Here is a 16,895-nt window from a genome sequence, read left to right on the forward strand (position 1 = left end):
GGACATGACTGAGTGACTGAACTGAGCTGAACTGAAACCTGACAAGTTAAGGAAACTAGAGCTGTTTGGAGATCTCTGCCTTTGCCTCTGAGTCCTGATATGACTTTTTTCAAGATATGGTTTCTATTAAAGAGTAAAATTTTAAATAAGGAAAAATAGTTTGTATGAATTTGTAGTGGGATGTGATGAGTTTTCGTTTGATGGTTCTGTGCGATGGAGACTCTGAAATGGAGAGTTTAAACACAGAAGATTTATTTGGAGTTCTCATTAGAGATAATCCTACAGTCTGCAAGTGATGAGAAGAAGAATGGACAGAGGGAAAAGCAGATGTGGAATGAGAAGTCAGCCAGTTCAACCTGGAGCTCTGGATGCCACTTCATGGTACTGAACATGGAGGCAAGATGGCCTAGTCTTTCTATCCCCACATGAACTGTTTTTTTGTGCCTGCCTTCCAGAAGAGGGCATAACTTGAATGCGCAAGAGAACTTGAATGGCACAGTTCTCAGAACAGGCCAGTGTCCAACCAGTGAGGGACATAGCTGTGAGCCGTTAGCAGCTGATATTGCAAGTAGATGGGGGAGAGTAGGATAGCTATACCAACTCTGAAGAAAGGATCTGGGTGAAACCCTGGAGTATTCACCACTCTGATAAGTGAAGCTTTCTGGTAGGCAGTCTCCATAAGCTTGGCTTAGAGAGGCAAACTTGGCATTCACTACTGTGTAGAAGATCATTGAGGTCATGGGTATGATCACTGTGTACACAGAAAAATTAAAACAGAACCTTGGGCAATATCAAAACTTAACAAGTAAGGTGAATAAGGGAGCCCCAAACATGAAGAGTGTCTAAGGAGGTTGGAAACTCAAGGAATACTGGTCATTGGAGCCAGGTTAAAAAGGCACATCAGCAGTGTACAGTGTTGCAAATCAACCTATCTGTGAAACAGAAACAGAATCACCAGCACAGAGAACAGACTGGTGGTTGCCTAAAGGGAGGGGGTTGGGGGTGCAATGGACTGGAAGGCTGCATTTAGCAGATGTTAAGTTTTATATACAGAATGGATAAACAACAAGTTCCTACTGTATCATACAGGGGACAAACAAAAATGGAAAAGAATATGAAAAAGAATATATGTATAACTGAGTCATTTTTTGACAGCAGAAATTAACACAACATTGTAAATCAACTATACTTCAATAAAAGATGATGAAAAAGACCCAAAACAATGCAGTGTATCAGGAAGGGCTTCAAAATGCCAGGTGGATTTAACAACCAAGGACTAGTTGTGATTTGAGGGAAAGCAGTTTTGTTGGAGTTCTGGAAGCAGAGGCCAGATTGTAGTAGGTGAAGGTAAGAGCAGAAACAGAATAGGTGACACAGTGTGTGCAGGCAACTTTATTAAGAAGTTTGTGCCTTAAGAAAGGAGGGTGGGGTGCAGCAGAAGGAATACACAGAATGGAAAATGTTTCACCTTGTTCTACTTGATTTTAGTAAGGGAAAGATTTGAGCATGTGTGAGTGATGATTGGGGAATAGTGGGCTAAGAATCTGAAAAGATATGGAGGTGAGATAAGGAGGCTGAAGAGGCAGGAGGGGGTCAGATGCAAACCACAAATGGAGTTGGAAGCCTCAGAGTATTTTAGCTGTTTAAACTGGAAAGAAAACAGCTCACGTAGAGAGCAGCCCTTTTAAGAACTGCACAATAAACGTTGGTTATAGCAACAGATGGAGTTTGATTCAAACTCCCTATTATCAGAGGCATTGCTGAAAAATACCCACATGCGTATAAACCTTCTCTGAAGCCACTGGAAAATACTTAGAAAATGCACTAGGCTTAAAGAGGCAGGGGTGAGAATGCAATCTATAACAGCTTCAAAGTAGCCCTTCAGCTAGTACACTTCAGCTTATTTTAACAAGAATGCTTTAGGCACCTAGTATGTGTAAGGACTAGTGACAAAGATGTATACTGTGCAAAGAGCTGTGGACTTGTACTTGGGACACAGGTTCAGTTCTTGACTTATTGAGGACTTTCAGGGATAATTCACTTATTTGTTAAACAATTTTCCTCCTTAAATCAAAACCATCATTTCCGGTGTTTGAAAATACTAGCTTTATGAGTTTGGCAAGTGGTCAAACTTTGTGGTCCTCTGTTTCCTCATTTTTAATATGTTGTTTGATGATTGCTAGGCCTCCTTTGAGATCTCATGCTCTGGATTCACAAGATGAGGGCTTCGAGGTGTGACTTAGAAAGAAGACTGTTGGTAGCCATGAATTGTCCCCAGTTCTCAGTACTTGAATTGATAGCATTCGATGAGGTTTATAGAAGTTAAGTGACTTGCCAAAGTCCCACAGTTGGCCCTTGAGAATCTTGTTAAGAATTTGGCTGAATCCCCATCTCCCATTTGAGTCCTCATTCTTTATTCTTAAGTTCCTACACCTAGGTGATCAGTATCCTGTGTGTAATGAGAATACCCACAGAAATAGGGTAAGATTGGATTATCTCCTGAACAGCATTCATTTATGTGGTGCTCATGATTTTAAAACATTACTTTTGTGTTAAAATTTAAAATGGCTTAATAAAGAACAGAATATAAAATTAAAGGAAAAGTGAAGTTGCCAAGGAATTTAATAGTTTACAAAATTACATTTGGTAAGTACTTTCTAAAGTTTATATGTGTTTGGGTATTTATCAGCACTGCCTTTTGGATTACAGTCCCAAACACTGGGTTTCCTTTTTTTCTCTCCCTTGCTATTAAAAATATTTTGCTGCAAAGGCATGCAAGTACTTTCAACCAAATGGCAGTATTTTCATCCCACAAAGAATAGTAAATTGTAGAGAAGGAGGGCATGTGAGGTTGACTATTTCATCTGGAAAGACTGATAAATCACCAGAGGCTCCAGCTCAATCAATGCCCACTGAGAAATGTGGACATCAGACAATGCCCCAGTGTTCCAGCGGGGAATGAACAAATGTGTACAGTGGAGAAGAGATCGATCTCTTGATGAGTTCTATTATCATAAGCATACAACATGAAACATAGTTATTATTTGGGACAGGACAGCACAAGCAGGTGATACTCACCACTGTTAGTAGTATAGCTCCTTGATGTGATAGAAGATAATCTCTTATGTGGGTTCTCATACTGCATGGAGGTCAGTAAGACTATTCAGGTGCTCTTTGATAAGAGATTTCTATTTATATACTTTTATTTCACCCTTTTAACATTTTGTTTGTTTTCTAAAGTGCATAATATACAAATATAATAGTACATGTGTAATTTACCATGAAGTACATATATTAAGGAGTATATACTCAAATTTATTATATTAATGGGGCATATTATTAAGGTTTAAAGGTGTAAAGACAAATCTCTAAAATATCTCTCTGGGCTTTGGCAGTAAATCAGTGGAGCCTTAGTCTTTTGTCTGATACTAATGGTTAAGATAAGTTGTTAGACTTTTAACCACAAAAACGGATGCCTTACTTCAGCCAAGAGAGCTGTAAAATGACAAAGATGGCCATTCTTATTTATTTATTTCATGCTCTTTATATAATAGGCTCTTTGTGAATGGATATTTCCACATAAGGCCCTTGGAAAAGCCATCACTGGATCGATATGTTAATGTGACAGGCTCTCCAAACTGAGGGATGGCATTGCTTTTTCAATTAGAGTTCTAGAGAAGTAAGAAAAAGCATCACAGAAATTGGACAAACAGATTTGGCTAACGCAAGCAATATTTCTTTACCAGGAATACTTAGTATTTGTTTAGTGCCTTTTATTTTGGCAATTTATTATTTTTTCCCCCAGCACAGAGTTATTTACCTGTTTTAACTAGTAAGCAGATCATTACTTTTTTAGTGTAACACCTTATAGGTTTTATGATATTTGATAACTCACAGACACTCTTTATGTAAATAGGATAAATTTAGAATTCTCACACTATGGGTGTGGAAACTGAGTCTTAGAGAAATTAAGGGCCTCATTTAAATTTAATTAATTGAGTCTCTTGGATAAAGTGTTTTACAGTGTATCACACGATGGGAAAAGCAGGACAGGTTAGATGATTAAGAAAATATTTGCTTGTGAGACAAAGAGTAAATACCTCAACTTTTATCCCATAGTCCATAGCATCTCTTTCCCTTGCTCTTCTTGTAAAATTGTCTTCCTTTAGATATAGAAAAAAAAAATTATAGTTTTAACTGACCCGGAACAACTTTACCAGTTTTATCCAACCCAATCATATCTTGCTGTGGCATAAGATTCAATGAAGCACAAAGAAAGATAAAACTTGTGCAAGGCTGTTGACAGAACAGAAGAGCCTTGGATGAGAGGAAAGGACCTAATTTAGCTAAAGTTTTGGAAAGATGAAGGAAAGGACTAATACTTGGAGCAGCAGGATCACATCTGATTGTCAGCCTTTTTATATGTTTCTTCTTTTTCAGGTACTGAGTGCTTAGCCAGAAAAAGGCCTGTGGAGGGATGCCCAAGAAGTGGTATTAGACGTTCAAGAGAAGGACGCTGAGTTGGGGAGATAAAACATGAAAAATATGAAGCAGGCAGAAAACCAACAAAGGCAAAGTAGAGTAGTGGAGGAAAGAACCATAAGTTTGGAGTTAAAATATATGGTTTTAAAGAGTACTAGCCATGCTCTGCACAAGTTGAATTCTTTGTTTTTGTTGTTGAGTTGCTAGCTTGTGTCCAACTCTTTGAGACCCCTTGGACTGCAGCATGACAGGCTCCTCTGTCCTCCACTGTCTTATGGAGTTTGCTCAAATTCATGGCCATTGAGTCATTAGATGCTATCCAACCATCTCATCCTCTGCTGCCCCCTTCTCCTTTCACCTTTGACTTTTCCCAGCATCAGGATCTTTTTCAATGAATTGGCTCTTTGCATCAGGTGGCCAAAGAATTGCAGCTTCAGCTTTAGCAACAGTCCTTCCAATAATATTCAGGGTTGATTTCCTTTAGGATTGACTGATTTGATCTCCTTGCAGTTCAAGGGACTCTCAAGGGTCGTCTCCAGCACCACAGTTCAAAAGCATCAGTTCTTTGTGCTCTCTCTTTATGGTCCAACTCTCATGACTACTGGAAAAACTATAACCAGTTGAGTAGCTGGACCTAAGTCCTTCTGAGTATCTGAGCATCTCTTTAGGTTAAATGATCAAATTGAATTGGGGTCTCCAGAATTTGTTTTAGGGCTTCCCTAATAGCTCAGTTGGTAAATAATCCGCCTGCAATGCAGAAGGCCCCGGTTCAATTCCTGGGTTCCCAACGTTCATGATTTACTCTATAATAAACTAAAATAAGTTGAACATGTAAAATTACCAAGAGGGCACAAGAGAGTGCATTTGATTTCTGGAAGGTTTGTAAAATGCTGGTGTATTTTGTGGGAACCTTCCTATATATGTGGGAATGATTCTCTGTAAGGAAGACTTTGAGGATGGTTAAACTTGTGAATAGTCTAGAATTAGGCAGGATTTAATGAACCATGGGTAGAATTGTGCTGATCATGACTGATTTTTTTTTAATTTTATACTTCTTTCTTCCTCTCTGGCTGCATTGGGTCTTAGTTGTGGCAGATGGGATCTTTCCTGTGGCACAAGGTCTCTCTAGTTGTGACAAATGAGCTCCAGAGGGACTCTGTTGTTGTGGCTCAAGGGCTTAGTTGCACTGTGGTGTGTGGGATCTTAGTTCCCTAATCAGAGATCAAATTCATGTCCCCTGCATTGCAAGGATTCTTAACCACTGACCTACCAAGGAAGTCCCCCTGATTAAATTTTATTAGTACTTAGCAACGTGAAGGAGTGAAGAAATTATGCAATTATATTTAAATCATAGTCTAAGTTTATTTGTTTCAAGTCTTACAATGGGGCTAAAATACTAATTTTTTTGTAAAATTATGGTGAGAGTAATAAACACACACATATACACATACATATGTAATTATTCTTTTCTAGAAAATAAAATAAGCATTTGTTCCCCCTCCCCCACCTGCAAATTACTGACCTCCCTCAGGTTACTAACAATTTACTACTGAATTTGCTTCAGTGGTTTTTCACTGACAAAGTGAAGGCCAAACCTCGCGATGTGTGTATAAGTGTCATCAAGCTGCTGTAACAAAGTACCACAAACTGAAATGGCTTAAAAGAAACGTATTCCCTCACAGTTCTGGTGGCCAAAAGTCTGAAATCAGGGTGTCAACAGAGTCATGCTCTCTCTGAAGGCTCTGGAGGAGGAGCCAGGAGCCTTCCTTCTTTCCTTCCTAACCTTTGGTGGTTGCTGGCAATCCTTAGCAAGCTTCAGCTTCTAGAAGCACCACTCCAATCTCTGCATCTGTTTTCATGTAACCTTCTCTGTGTGTGTGTCTGTGTCTTCATTATCATTTTCGTTTTGTGTCCAAATTTCTGTTTTCCTATAAGGATACCAGTCATTGGATTATGCCCACCCCTCATCCAGTATGACCTTATCTGAATTAATTATATCTACAGGGATCCTATTTCCAAATAAGTTTACATTCCAAAGTTCTGGATAGACATGAATTGTAAGGGACCCCATTCAACCCATTGCATCTGGCATGAAAAATTGTTCATAAGCTCGGTCACAGTCTCTTAGGCTTCATCTTCCAGCCTTTTAATCCCACTCTGTATTTTGCTACCTGTGATTACTTAAGTCTGGATGCTGGATTTCTGGTTCCAAATTAGGCACTCTCTGAACGTAGTAAATATTGAGATAACACATATTTCAGCAAAAAGAGTAGTAATGAAGGTTACTCAGATTGTTCAGGGAAGAGAGATATATATCTTGTTTATTTTAGTGGAATAAATTTGTGCATAAAATGAAAGTAAAGGGTATATTTTTTTTTATGAAGAAAATAAAAGAGAAAATAAAAATACCTTGAGGCCTCATAATTCCTTTTCCTAATAAATGAGTCTAAGGAGCAAAGTCAGAGAAATAGAAAATAATTGGTGTGCAACGGTATTACATAGGGAATTATTTTCAATAACAACAAATGAAAAACAAATGAAATAGTCCATGGTAGGGAATCTTTAAATAAATGAAAGTGTATACATTTCTATACCCTTTAAAATTTATGGTTTTTAAAAATCAAATTGATATTTAGAAATAATTACAATAAATTTTAAAATAAAAAAACCTAGAAATGAAATTATATGCAGTATGATCCTTATCACTTAAAGCAAGGATTCTCAGCCAGGGATGATTTTGTCTCCAGGACACATGTATGATGTCTGGAGACACTTTGTTAGTACAGCTAGGGGAGAGAAGGACCTGCTTCTGGCATCTAGTAGACAGAGGTCAGGTGTGTTGCAAATGTTCTATAATGCATGTGACAACTCCACTCAAAAACAAAAAATTATGCAACCAAAAATGTTAATATTGTGATGAATCCTTGAATTAAAACATGTAACTGATTTATTTTTGCTTTTCTGTCTGTCTTCTTTAAAACAGAAATAATATCTATTTCATAGGGTTGTGGTAAGAATTAAGCTAGGTAATGTAGGTAAAGTATTCAGAGCAATAGCTGGAATTCCCAGGTGGTGCTAGTGGTAAAGAATCTGCCCACTAATCCAGGAGACTCAAGAGATGTGAGTTCGATCCCTGGGTTGGGAAGATTCCCTGGAGGAGGGCATGGCAACCCACTCCAGTATTCTTGCCTGGAGAATCCCATGGACAGAAGAGCCTGGCAGGCCACAGTCCATGGGGTTGCAGAGTCGGACACGACTGAGGAGACAGCACACACACAAGCACAGGGTCGTGGTGAGAATTAATTCAGGTGATGTAAGTAAATCACTTAGAACAGTGACTGGAGCATGGTAAAGTATTCAATGTTAGTTATTGTTAGCTATTATCTGTCACAGTGCAAAGAAAGAAGAAATACACCAGAATATTGCAGCGATAACATTACAAGTGTTGCCAATAAAAGACCATTGGGACTGTACCTGTAGTTGAACAAGTCACAGCCAAGGAGGACAAACACCATGGAGAATCATGGGGTGTCTTAGCAAGATAGTGTTAGAAAGGATTATTACAGAGTTTGGGCTTTAGTTGGATGACTTGTGGGAGATTCTAAGGAAACAAAAGTGCTGTCAGAAAGTGGGGGCAGTTCTGTGGCTGAGCATCTTAATAAATCTTACCTGTAGGGAGGGCAGATGAGTGAGGATAGAGATGTAATTGGTAAAGAAGTAGCAAGTACATTTTAAATGAAAGAGGGGAGTGCTTGATATTTTGTGGGAGGCACAGTGACTTTGTACTCATCTGTGCTGAGACAAAATTGTGAAGTAGCCTTGATTAGTCTTATTTTATCATGGTCTTAGTCTGATCTTGTCTGGGATTGGTATTTTGTATGATAGTTTATATTCAACAGGAAAATAACATGGCCAGTAGTGAGTGGTAGGTCAGCCTCTGAGTATCGGAGGCTGCTTTTTCTTTCTTTCTCCCTTACTTCTTTCCTCCCTCCCTTCATCTGTCCCTCCCTCCCCCCTTTCCATCCTTCCTTCCTTTCTCAGTACTTTAAATTTTCTTCACACTGTAAAAATATTTTCTAAACTTTCTACTTTGAACTTAACATTACTTTTGTAATCAGAACAAATACATGTGGATTAAAAAGTAAAAAATGGCATGCTCATGGAAGAAGAAGTCAGGTCTGCAGTATTCCAGAATAAAATCTTATGTCCGTAAAATAGGCATAAGAAAACAATTGTGAATAATATGCACTCTCACCAATAATACTTCATGACCCTTGCTATTGAGGAGCTTGGGGGAAAAAAGAAGGAATGTAGCTATTTTTTTGCTGGAGCATTCCCTAGGTGGCTGTCTTTAATATAGAAGTTACAGGGAAAGGGTTCTTTGTGGTAATGGCTTTTTAAATGAATTACACATACAGAAATTGAGTTTCTTCTTCACAGCAGGATATCAAGTTTGGATGACATTATATATCAATCAATTGGATCTTGATTTATAGAAAACAAAATGTGGTTTGTCTGTATTCTTTTAAAGAAAAGAAGAAAACGTATAGTCCATGTGAAAGACACTATGAATGTCTTCAGGGTCTCACATTCAATAACAAGCAGAGAAAATAATGAAAAATTGGATTTTCTCCCTGAAATTTTCTACCAAGTTTCAGGACAAATACATTAAATGTATTTTATGCAACAACAGAAAGCAAACATCCTCTAGGACATCCTTACAATGTACATGAATTCTCTTTATTTTATGAATCCTTTTGAGATTGGGTTTTCGGGTCTATTGAACTTTGAATGGATTTTTAGTTATTTAATCTTTATTTTTAAAGTTGATTTCAATTCATTATAACAATTTCAAACAGTACAGAAGGGTATAAAATGAACAGAAAAATCATTTTTCTTTTCCCAATTCTGATCCCCTAGTGACCTTCCAGTTCTTATCTAATTCCATGTTTGTAACAGATATTACTGAATTTTTTTCATTTTAATCGTTATGAATGTATTTATTTTCAGACTTGAAATCTTGATGTAAGTTTGGGTGATAAGACAGTGTGTGCCATGAGGCCACGCCTGATTTTTCTCCCCATGGGATCATCTCAAGTACCTGTGCATTTGCTTTTCAGTTTGAATGAGAGAATGTCTCCTACAGAACAGTGGGCATTCCTCATCTCAGCAAATGTTTTTGTATGAGCCCAATGATTCAGAAAAGAGAACATTTTTATTCTCCCTGTCTGCATCTCCCATATCCTTTCACAGAGACTTTGTAATTAACCTCATAATTCCCTATCAAATACCACTCCCTCTTGTTTGCCTCTGTTTCATTTACTTATCACATTTAGTCTTAATGCAAAGTAGCTGAGCTCTTGAAATTGTCTCCCTTACTAATCTCGTCTGCCCTACCCATTCCCACATGCTGCTGCTGCTGCTAAGTCACTTCAGTCGTGTCCGACTCTGTGCAACCCCATAGACGGCAGCCCCCCAGGCTCTCCCGTCCCTGGGGTTCTCCAGGCAAGAACACTGGGGTGGGTTGCCATTTTTTTCTCCAGTGCATGAAAGTGAAGAGTGAAAATGAAGTCGCTCAGTGGTGTCTGACTCTTCATGACCCCATGGGCTGCAGCCTATCAGGCTCCTCCGTCCATGGGATTCTCCAGGCAAGAGTACTGGAGTGGGGTGCCATTGCCTTCTCTGCATTCCCACATTTCCCCCCTAAAACATAGGTCTGGATGCTTCCACTCTGAAAAACTTCTCATGACTCTTCTTGCTTCCCATATGGAATCTTCTCTTTTTAGCACAGACTTCAAAGCTTTTCTCCATATATTCAAGTTCTTCCCAGGTGTTATTTACCCTCACTCACTGCTCCATAGCCTTTACCTAATAATCATTCATGCAACCAGCAGTACTTATGTGTCTGCTATGCTATCTGATTATGTACCATTTCCATTCCACATATTCACTGGGAACATGTACTCACTTATTTTAGTCCCTTTCGGAATATACTACTCTTCCTTTTCCATCAATAAAAATCTATGTCCTTTAATACTCAAGATCATCTCTATGTAGAACTTCTATAGAGCCCTCTATATTGACCATCCTGTTCTTTTCTTAATGTGCTGATAGTATTTTGCTTATACGCACCAGTGTACACTCTCCCTTTGACAGTAGATGGTTACATGTGTCTCCCCTATGCCCTGTGAATGTAAGAGATTCTTTCATTCCTCCATTTGTCTTCACTTTTCTCATGGTTTGGAACAAGTGCCTGATCCCTACAAAACCCTTCGTACAACTTGAAGAGTCTTTTGCACAAGACAATGATGACAGGTGGCTTAGTCTTAACTAAGAACTCTCTTAAGAACTTAGAGAATGTGCAGGAGACATGAAGATCTGAGATGAATGAGCTGATCAACTTCCACAACTGAGGTGGGAGGAGTTTGCCTAACCTCTTAGGCATATTGCAATGTGTAGTTTCTGTGGCTGGAGGACAGAGAGAGAGGGGGAGAGGACATTAGTTAGCAAAGCACACAATAGGTTCTGTGATATGGTTGGAGTGTGATGGTCAATGAAAAGTTTTCAATTTTTAAAAATTGAACTATAGTTGATTTACAAAAAGGTACATGCACCCCTGTTTTCATAGCAATACTATTCACAATAGCTAAAACATGGAGTCAGTCATCAAGAGATGAATGGATAAGGAAGAAGTGGTACATATATGCAGTGGAATACTACTCAGCCATATAAAAGGAATGAAATTGGGTCATTTGTAGTGGTGTGGATGAACCTAGAGCCTGTCATACAGAGTGAAGGAAGTCAGAGAAATGCAAATATCATATATTAACACACACACGCATATATGGGATCTAGAAAAATGGTACCAATTTTTAAAAATTGAAGTATAGTTGATTTACAAAAAGATACATGCACCCCTGTATTCATAAAAATATGATTCACAGTAGCCAAAACATGGAAACAAACTAAATGTCTATCAACAGATGAATGGATAAAGAAGATAAAGAATATGTATATATATATACATATATACACATACATATAATGGAATACTACTCAGCCATAAAAAGGAATGAATGGTTTTTTTGAATGCTCCCTTTCATAGGTCAATGAGCGTCATCCTCAAGAATAGGGTAGAATAGGTGCTTAGGCATCTATAGAGGTCTAGTAAGTGTGGTCTCACTTTAGCTCACAGACTCTTAATAATGTTTTGTTCTACACTTATAATGGCTAAAATGAACATGCTTTCTAAATATCATGATTTAGGAAGCTGAGATAGATGATCTGAAGAGTGAGTCCATTCCCACTCACACATTTTTTAGTTTCAGGGACAACTTACATGCCTGACTGATGGGAGTCACTGAAAACTTTAGGTTTAAGATATTCTTGCCCTCATTACTTGGAATGATTTTGAGGTGAAAGGTCACATTCTAATGAGAACCATCATAGTAACCAAACCACTAACGTTTGTATCAGATCTTTTGATAAAACTTTAATGATCTTGTTTTGAGGCTTTGATTCTAGAGATACTTTTTTTTTCTCCTTTTTTCTCATTTTTTGTTACCAAGGTACTCACATTTTCCCAGATGATTAGAATAGCTTAACATTTGCAAATGGTTGCATGTTGATTTTTTTTTTTTTTTGGTATGCTGATGATGGGAATGTTTCTAAACTAAATAATCATGTGATATGCAAAAAAAGTCAAATGTCTTATCATTCTTTTTAGCTTTATAAAAGCTTTTTAAGGGCAAGAAGCTTTTTTTTTTTTTTTTTTTGGTTATTTGCAGTGGGTAAAACTTATTATAAACCTCTATAGTCTGAGTTCCATGGGAGGTTATAAGAAAATAGAAAACATTCAAATGAATACTTTGTTCAAAATTGCTTCAGCTGCTTAATGGATTATTTTTTCTACTTTAATATTATATTAATAAATACTTGCCTGTGAATATATCTTAATCTAAGTAGACTCAGTTACGTGTGTGCCAGGAATATTCTGTATCCTTTGTAGTTATTTTCATTTACTGTCATTTATACAATTCTATAGGAGACATACACATTGTAGGCTTTTTTTTTGTTTTTAATTGTGTAGGAGTTGTTGAAGAAATAAAGCAAAATGATCCAGTTTTGTTGAGCAGGTGTTTTTGGTATCCTGCTAAATAATGCATTCTCTTAATTAAACATACACAAGTATTGTTAGCTTTCTGGCACTGAATAAATTCCAGGTTCATAAGAAGTCTGGAAATGTTAGCTATTCTTAGCATTTCATTTGGCAAAATGATGTATAGCTTCTGAATCAGGAAACTTGGGTTCGCATCTACTTTTAGTCACTAACTGTCTGTATTTATGCCATTAGCTTCCTCTCCAGCTTGACATTAGTGCAATGGCTCTATCAGCCTATTATTTACACCTCTGATACAATACTATTTCATTGTAGCACCTTTTCATGCTTTTAATTCATACATTTAGTTATTTCCTGACCGTAGGTTTCTCTAAAGTGTAAGTATCTTGAAGGAATGAATAAATTTTCTGGAACTTGGACACCCTGGGAAACTAGCCTGGCTCTTGGCATTATTTGTGCGTATACAAAATCCAAAGGTATTTTCTTCAGCAAAGTTTGTATCACTAGGAATAATCACAAGAAGTATATTTAGGTTTAATATTTAGGTTTGCTTTATGTTCTGAGTGGGACATTTCATGGATTATTTTGACTCATTTTAATTCAAAGATAATTTGACTTACACCCAAAACAGTCAGTCTCAGGAGCTATTTTTTTCTGGAAGAATTCAATTCAGTAGAGGTATTCAATAACTGTCTCACATTGAACCTTCATCAGATCAAAATATTTCATCAGAGTGGTAGAGTTTTGCATTGATTTTTCCAAATGTTTTTAATTTCCTTGATTTGAATGTCAGGGGCATTTGCCTTAATCTCCTTTTACTTAATGAATCATGAAACAAACATGGTTATCAGATGAACCTACAGTATTTGAAAAGAATAGCTTTATTTATAAAGGCTCACATCAACTCATACGCAAAAAGATGGAGACATTCAAGGTGACCACCCTCAGTGACTGAATTCATTATTCAGTTTTTACCTTTTCCTTGTCATCCATCATTTTCTCTGTCTCACTACAGAATGTCAAGGCTAGAAAGGACCTTTCAGGTCTCCTGCTCCTACATCTCTTACATTCTTGTTTTATAAATAAGGGAACAGTCCAGGAAGGCTTAGTAAATCTCCTAAGGATAAACCGCTTACAGGACTACAAATAAAGCCAGACTCCAAAGTTTCCATACTATCTGGCCCTGCCTATCAGCCTGACTACTCTCTACTTGTAACCTCTCTCACTTTTCTCTAGCCACACATGAGTTCTTGTGGCTCAGACACATTAGACTCACCCCTATTCGAGGGATGATGTTGTTTGTTGTCAGTTGCTAAGTCACGTCCAACTCTTTGTGACCCCATGAACTGGAGCATGCCAGGGTTCCCTGTCCTTCACTCTCTTCTGGAGTTTGCTCAAAGTCATGTCCATTGAGTCAGTGATGCTATCTAACCATCTCATCCTCTCCTGCTCTCTCCTCCTTTGCTTTCAATCTTTTCCCAGCATTTGGATCTTTTCCAATAAGTTGGTTCTTCACATCAGGTAGTCAAAGTATTGGAGCTTCAGCTGCAGCATCAGTTCTTCCAATTGAATATTCGGGGTTGAGATGATAACACTCAACATTTGTGTCTGTCTCAAATGCCTACACGGTTTCTGACTCTTTTACCAAATATCAATACCACCCCTATTTCACTGTATTTCCTTAGCCTTCTTCAGTTTCCTGCTTTATATTTATTATCTGAAAATATAATGCTTATTTATTTAGTTTCTACTATTGTTGTTTATCTCCACCATTGAAATGTAAGTCCACAGAAAATTATTTATCTTTCCCCATTTCTGGAACAGAAGCTAACATACTATAAATGTCTGGTAAATAATTATTACATGAATGAATGAGTGAATGAATGAATCCCATTCTTACAATCTCATGCAAAGTGGTCAAGTGTATGGGCTTTGGCTTAAGATAGAATTCACAGCTATGCCATTTCCATGAGTGCATCCTTGGGTGGGCAGTTAACCATTCTAAGCTGTAACTTTCTCAGCTACAACATGGATTAAAAAGTGATTACCTGTCTTGAAGGTTTTGAGAAGGTTAAAATGATATGATGCCTATAAGGCATTTTCCCCAGAGCCTGTGTTTTGCATATTTAATTAAACTTCGACCATTAATATTATTCTATCAGCCATCTTCAAGTTATTTCTAGAGGAGACTGTCATTTAAAGCTCACTGTGGGAGTGACATCAGCAAAATGGTGAAATAGGAGTTTTCTACCATCCTCCCCTCCAAACCCACAATTCTGACAATTACTCACCTAGGGATCACTTTAGGGAAGTCGGGGTGTCCAGTGGAGATGTTCAAGCACACTTTTGGAACAAAAACAATCCAAGATTAGACACATTGAGAAGAGTCAGAGTAGCAGTTTCACCTTCTTTCAAGGAGGCGAAGTGTAGTGCCAAAAGAGACCTTCTTGACCTATGATTTCTTTCATGGGTTAAACTGAGAGCTTGTGAGTGAGCTTCTGGCTTCCCAGCTATGAGAGATACCGCCAAGTAGCTCACTTTGTTCTTGTCCCGTCTAGAATGCCAAGGTGTGCTGCATAACCGGGGTCAGTGAGGGGCGAGGAGAACAGCAACTAGGACTCCTAGAGGGCATCAAAGGGAAGGTGGATCCTACTAACCTCTTCATGGATTCCATCAGGAAGCCTGCCCATGAGCAACTAAGGACACCTGACCTGCGGATTCCCCCTGCTGGCACAAAGTCACCCACTATGCTCCATGCGACTCATCCACACAGCCCTGATTCCTGTGGCTGGTTCCTCTTGTGTCCTCCGGAGAGTTGCAAGTACAGTCCTTTGCAGACTGCTTGTTGGCCCTGACAACTGCTCAGACTCTGTTGCATGGGCACAAAGCACCTCAGTATGCAGTACCCCAGGGAAAGCAAACAAGAGTGAGGCTGTCAGCACCCAGTCTAGCTTTGAAGAATAGAGAGACAGCAGATGTATGCCCATACAAGCCTTCTTGGGTAGCAAGAACTATGGAATAGGTGTATCCATAGAAGAGCACTGATAAATCCTCAGAATCCCTATCAGGATGGACAGAAGATAATTCTATACATTAAGAAAAGAAGAAAGCTCTCAAATAAATAATGTATTTTTACACCTCAAAGGAATGAGGTAATGAACAAATAATCCCAAAGTTAGCATAAGGAAGGAGATAACAGTGATCAGAGCAGAAATAAATGAAGTAGAGAATAGGAAAACAATAGAAAACTCAGTGAAACTGAGTGGGTATTTCTGAAAGATAAACAAAATTAACACCCTTAGCTAGTCTTACTAAGGGGAAAGGACAGTGTGCTCAAATAAATAAAATTATAAATGAAAAATTACAACTTATACCACAGAAATACAAAGGTGATTATCATAAGAGACTACTATGAACAATTATGTGCCAAAAATTGGATAACTTGCTATGGTTAAATAGTCATCTCATCTACCAAGGCTGAATCATGAAGAAATAGAAAGTAAGATCAGACCAATAATGTGTAAGGAGGTTGAATCAGTAATTTAAAAAAAAAAAAAACAACAACAAAGAAGACTGAGTACCAGACAGCTTCCTTGGTAAACTTAAATGGTAAATGTTGCTAGAATTAATGCCACTCCTTATAAAACTGTTCCTAAAGATTGAAGAGAGGTAATATTCTAACACTCATTTTGTGAGGCTAGCATTAGCCTGATACCAAAGTCAGAAAAGGACACTCTAAGGAAAAAAATATAGACTGATATCACTGATGTACATAGATACAAAATACTAGCAAAATAAACTTAGTAGTACATTAAAAGGATCATACACCATGATCAAATGAAATATTAATATATCCCCATGGATTGTTCAGCATCTGTAACTCAATAAGTGATATACCACATTAATAGAATAAAATAGAACTACCATATGACTATAGTGATAGATAAATTATACAGAGAATACATGCTTTTTTAAAAAAGCAGTATTCTTTCATGATTAAAAACTCAACAAATTGGATATAGAAAGAACATAATTCTACATATTAAAGGCTGTATATGACAAGGCCACAGCTAACATCATACTCAAAGGTAAAAGGCTGAAAGCTTTTCCTCTGAGATCAGGAACAAGATCAAAGATGCAAGGATAAAAAATGTAGTATATGTTTACAGTGAAATATTAGGTAGCCATAAAAATAGTGAAGTTCTGCCATGTTGCAACATGATGAACCTTATGGCATTATGCTATGTGAAATAAGTCCAACAGAGAAAGACCACTACTGTATGATGTCACTTAT

This window comes from Muntiacus reevesi, chromosome 1, assembly GCF_963930625.1.
Source record: "Muntiacus reevesi chromosome 1, mMunRee1.1, whole genome shotgun sequence".
Taxonomy (NCBI): domain Eukaryota; kingdom Metazoa; phylum Chordata; class Mammalia; order Artiodactyla; family Cervidae; genus Muntiacus; species Muntiacus reevesi.